Below are 5,485 nucleotides of genomic sequence, written 5' to 3'. Positions count from 1 at the left end.
GAGGTAGTTGACAAAAGCGTATAACATTAAATGCGATGCTGTACGGAACACGCAAAGCATTAAATGCACTCAACGGTCATCTTCTCCAACGCCTATAAATATGAAGTTCTGATGAGAAGCAAGGTTAACGATTCTGCACCAAAACAACTCATATTAAACTTGCTGAAACGCTGTTCAAATTCAAAGCTCAGAATCTTCATCTTCATCAAAGCTCACTACATTGCTGTTGTAATATATTAGTGAGATTAAGCTTAAACGTTAAGAGAAATATCACAGTTTGTGATTATCGCTTTTAAGAAGCAATTGTAATACTCTTAGAATTGATTACATTAAGTTGTAAGGAACTAGAGTGATCGTGTGGATCAGAATACTCTAGGAAGTCTTAGAGGTTATCTAAGCAGGTTGTAACTAGAGTGATCGTGTGGATCAGTATACTCTAGAAAAGTCTTAGAGGGTATCTAAGCAGTTGTTCCTGGAGTGATCAGTGTGTGATCAGAAGACTCTGGAAGACTTAGTTGCTGACTAAGTGGAAAACCATTGTAATCCGTGCGATTAGTGGATTAAATCCTCAGTTGAGGTAAATCATCTCTGCGGGGGTGGACTGGAGTAGTTTAGTTAACAACGAACCAGGATAAAAATAACTGTGCAATTTATTTTTATCTGTCAAGTTTTTAAAGCTACACTTATTCAAACCCCCCCTTTCTAAGTGTTTTTCTATCCTTCAAATCAGGCTGCTATTTTTTCAATCTGCAATTGAAGCCACTGCTTTCAAATGGAAATAAGTGTGTGCAGATGATCTCTCTCCATTTCTATGATGTATGTTCACCAAAAATTTCCTAGGGAAGGAATGCATTCCTGATATGAAGAAAGGAGAAAGAAAACAGCATGCAAGTCTGATCCAAGAAATTATTTTCTCAATCTCAAAATGGCTATGATGCATTTATCGAATTATCACCTTGTTTTGTCTACTCAAAATCAAAACACTGTGTGTTCTATGAACACTCCATAAACTCCATATATGGATGCTTGATAGCTTTTCTCCCAAATCCATCACCAAAAGATCCAAATTCGACTTCATCTTCATCGCTGTCAACAGTATCCGGAGTCACACGATTCTGATAGCTTCTCAGTTGAATAAGATATAAATTGAAGTAATAGTTCATCACCATGTATTTTCTTGTCTTCTTTTGAAAGTATTTGGATGGCTTGTTCCAAAAAGACTTGTTTTGGGAGGGGATATTTAACCCCATTGCATCCTTAATTTTTTTTTATTCTTCAGCAGTCCATCGAAGTGAAACTTCCTCGCCCATTCGGTCAAATCCCCATGGGTAAAACACAGTCAACAAAACCTTGAACACTGCAGCTGCACTTTCCTCGTCTTCCTCTCCCAGCAAGATCTGTTTCAGAAGTAGCTTTTGAATCATCAACTTTAACAGGCCATACTTGTGTGCCTAACTGTTTAGAGTTACTCAGAAGCTACACCAGTCCATTCCGGGACCTCCGCTTGGAAACGATCTCTCAAGCTTAAGCCTCAAACCAATAACGTGTTGTAGCCATTTAGCATAAGGAAACAAATCTCCCAAGTCAAAACCTGCTGCATCAGTAGTTTCACTCTCATCTCAAAGTCTTATCTTAATGCACATAAGCTATTAAAATAAGACTTGCTCCAAAATATGCTCAGCGGTTTAAAGCTCCCTAATACTTACCATGTATAACAGATTATATGAACCACAACAATTTACAACTGATTCAACCAAAAACACAAATCATTGTTGTCACTAACAATTGTCCAGAGTAGAAAAATGAAAGAAAAAGTAATACACATAAATTCCTACCTCAACTGATACCGACTCAGCCAAATCCGCAAACACCGAGTTAGAATTCCTACCTCAACTGATATTTCATAGGCACGAACCTGATCAATGTTCTCATTAGAATTTCGCATAACAATTATTTGAAATGAAAATAGCAATATGCTTACAAGTCCATTGAACACAATGTCACCATGATCACCATCGAGCCGAGCAAGAACACTTATAAGAGGAGCATTGTTGTAGGTTACAGCTGCAGATGAGGAATTTGCTCAAAGCTAGCCTTGCACATACACCTGCAGATGAGGGGGTAAGAATTTATTCAGTTTAATCTCATGTTTTGTGGGTTGTGAATTCATCCAGTTCCTGTTCAGTGAAATTCCCGGAGTTTGTCTTCAGTTACTTTCCAAAAATTGAAAAATTTCAATTCTATAGAAATTTGCAAAGTTATAAATTCAATTTTGATGGTTACTTACATTAGCCTTTTTGTTTGTATGATATATGAGTTCATGAAAGCATGGCACGACTCTGATTCTCGAGCATATTTTAGTTCGTGCAAGAGATCTTGCAGTGATGAATTCTCAGTTCCTCGTCATTTCAGCTGAAGCAAGTTAACAACTGGTGCAGCTAGTGTTCCTGGAGATAGATTGGGGTACTTGTAGTGTTGTAAATATTATCAAATTATCAGGCTTCAAAAATGAAATAAAAATTAAGTTTGACACTTTTTTAAAACAATCCTTTTTTGACATACATGAGTGTAGCAATGTTGTAGGCGGAAAAACCATCCGCAAACACCTAGACAACAGCAAAACACATCACCACAATAAGAAACCAAACCATACTACATCCCTTAAATTCAATTTTATAAAACTAAGGCATATAGTTAGAGATAAAAAGTTATATGCTGTATGAAGGTGGGAGTGATAAACAGGAGACTGAAATTGCACTGCCAATAAAGATGAAATCAAATTTTCCTTTGAAGAGACACCGGTAGAAATAGTGAGTTCCCGTGTTGTCCAAAAGAGTCTTGTGTTCCTTTAATATTAACTCTATAGAACATTTCTATCATTGTCTACTCTCAGTGCCACTGCCGCCATTCCTTTTCCACCTGCCGATGCAATCACAGTGTTCTGCAACCATCACACACAAGAGTTAGCAATAGGAACCTAATCAATTGGAAAATCAAACTTCACTAATTAGTCATTCAAACTAAGCAAGTTAATAATTATATATCTCTTCCTTAATGGATTAAACGGCTTGCAAATTTTCCCATCAGTTTAAGCATAGGCCAATACAGCAACCGCATATTTTTGGCTTTCCATTCCTGGCTATATAAACTAACGACCGCGAACATTTGTTTTTGTTATACTAAAAGCATTGGTGTTAAATAGAAGCTATAGCAGCACTATATTGCTATAGCATATCAGAATTTTGACAAATCGACATTGGAGAATTCTGTCACTAACCTGCTTGCAACAAAAAATATTAGTACCAATATTCAAACAATTTATCAGTCCTCAACGAATACCAACACAATATCTGGTGAAGAATCGAAGCGTACAATAAATTCTTGACGTAAATGATCACACGAGAAAATGGTTTCATCTTGCTATCGTATTGGAACTTTTCAGACCATCGATTATACAAAGAGAGTGCTCAATGTCCATGCGGATTAACCTGCCAATGGAGAAAATTAAATTGTGGTGAGTTGACTCCACCTCCATTTCAAGAACTCTCTCCTACTGCTATTGCCATCTTTACCATTTCGGTATCCAATGATGATGATGGCGTGACCGTCGCCACTAACGATCATTGTCACACAGATGGAACCATAATAATATATATGTTTTTTTTTTATAAACAATAATATATATGTTAATTATAAATGATTAGTAAACATCATAAAACTTCAATAATTACTTACTCCTTGAATGAGAAATTAAATCGAACATGTTGAGAACACTCCCAAAATCAATTTCCAGTCTCAAAATCTTAAAATAGACAGGCTATGGAAAAGATAATTATATTAGTCAAGTAGATTTTACCTGGATGCCGGTGTGAATGCAGAGATAAGAATCAAACTCGGTTGGGTGACAGATTTTTGTATTACCTACAGTTCCTAATAGTAAAATTCAAATAAAGAGAACAACCCGGTAAATTAATTTGCGTGTAATAAAATTTAAGGAACACTACAAAGAGATAGTTGTTGCTATAATCCAAATGTGTTTATCAACAAACATAACGAACCTGCTCCACGAATCCAAACCGGTACCACAATTCTGCACCTGCAATCGATGTTCGAAAACAGAGTCAAAATAATAGTTCTTTAGGAAATAACAAACTCACGTTCTTGTCAAATACCGCCCGTTCAAAATGCTCTTTGGTTGTTGTTGTCACTTTCCATTTGTGGTGTATTTTAACGGCGATTTTTCCATAACTCCTTTAGGTCGTTGATGTCGACAATCGTTGAAGGATACACAACCACCACCACCACTTATTGCATCCTATACAGAAGAAACAGAAAGCGTTGGATCCGCAAACCCTAAGTCATAAAAGTGTTGGATCTGGAAACCCTAAGCCACGAAAGTGTTGGATCTAGAAAACCTAAGCCACGAAAGTGTTGGATCTGGAAAAAAAGATGAAGAGGAAGAGCATAATATATCAGAAGCAATTTGGAGTGAAGGTATAAAACATTACCTTCAAATTGCATAAACAGTGGCCGACCACCACATGTTCGTTACGAATCTGACATCGTCGCCAGATTAGCCTTTCGTCATCTTCTCTCCTGTTCGCACCACTGTAGCCTTTTGTTTCGAGGAAGAAGAAAAAGAGGGAGAAGAGGGTGAATGAAGAAGAAGAGGAAGAAGAAAAACAGAGACGTGAGAGAGAGAAAGAGATAACAAAAATGAGAGAAAGAGGGAGAGATAGATAGGAAAAGGAATGAGAGACAGATAGCAAAAGCAAGAAGCAAAGAAATGCAAAGGAGGTAGCCACGTGGCTCTCTAACAAAGCAAAAGGGCAGTTAGGTCTTTTCCAGAACATCTAACTTTCTTATATTGTAGATAAAATACTGTAGTAACTACAATTCAACATTTTTTCAAATCAACGTGTTTATAATTATCGATTGAATTCTATGAACTAGATAAAAAGTGTACTTAAGTTACAAAAACACTAGAGTAATGATTATAACAGCTCTAATTTATTGAGCATTAATTTTTTTGGAAATTTATGTATAGACTCCCTTATGGGAAAAATCCGTGTTGAAAATTCAAAAATACTTCTGCTTCGGAGATGCATATCCGAAATATTTTTTATAGATTTTTTTAGAATTCGAAGATATATCTCCAAAACCTCCATCATTCTCAATCAATTTTTCGTCTCAAAATCAAGTTTCAAACGGTTGATCATACTAAAGGGAGCATAGAAAACTACAGTTTGAGGTAAACATCATTAATTTTATCTCATATTCCACTACATTGTTGTTGATTTAGGAGACTGAAAACTGCGTCAATTCAAAAGTATATTTCCAAAATAAATCACCTAACAATTTTCGAAAATATACTTCCGAAATAAGGTCTGGCATAAATAAAAAAAAAAAACAGTTTTAATAGCTTTAGTATATTTTTGCATATGTTAGGTATGGTGCATCCGGGCAACATTGTTGCTGATGACTT

General features: G+C 36.0%; 1 long non-coding RNA gene across 6 annotated transcripts; it reads right to left on the bottom strand.

Annotated features, from left to right (window-relative positions):
- Positions 1–735: 735 nt before the first annotated feature.
- Positions 736–4,630, bottom strand: LOC131605626 (uncharacterized). 6 transcript variants are annotated; one of them, XR_009284689.1, is made up of 8 exons: positions 4,509–4,630; positions 4,059–4,415; positions 3,857–3,930; positions 3,278–3,488; positions 2,563–2,941; positions 2,288–2,447; positions 1,836–2,107; positions 736–1,744 (listed from the first exon to the last, which is right to left on the bottom strand). It is a non-coding gene; the product is annotated as an uncharacterized LOC131605626 (long non-coding RNA). The 6 variants fall into 6 exon arrangements; XR_009284687.1 differs by having other exon boundaries at positions 4,059–4,437; positions 4,509–4,603; XR_009284691.1 differs by having other exon boundaries at positions 2,288–2,466; positions 4,059–4,597.
- Positions 4,631–5,485: the final 855 nt, after the last annotated feature.

This window comes from Vicia villosa, linkage group LG1 (genome assembly GCF_029867415.1).
Source record: "Vicia villosa cultivar HV-30 ecotype Madison, WI linkage group LG1, Vvil1.0, whole genome shotgun sequence".
NCBI classification, from domain to species: Eukaryota; Viridiplantae; Streptophyta; class Magnoliopsida; order Fabales; family Fabaceae; genus Vicia; species Vicia villosa.
This window is presented reverse-complemented; position numbering and strand designations above follow the sequence as displayed.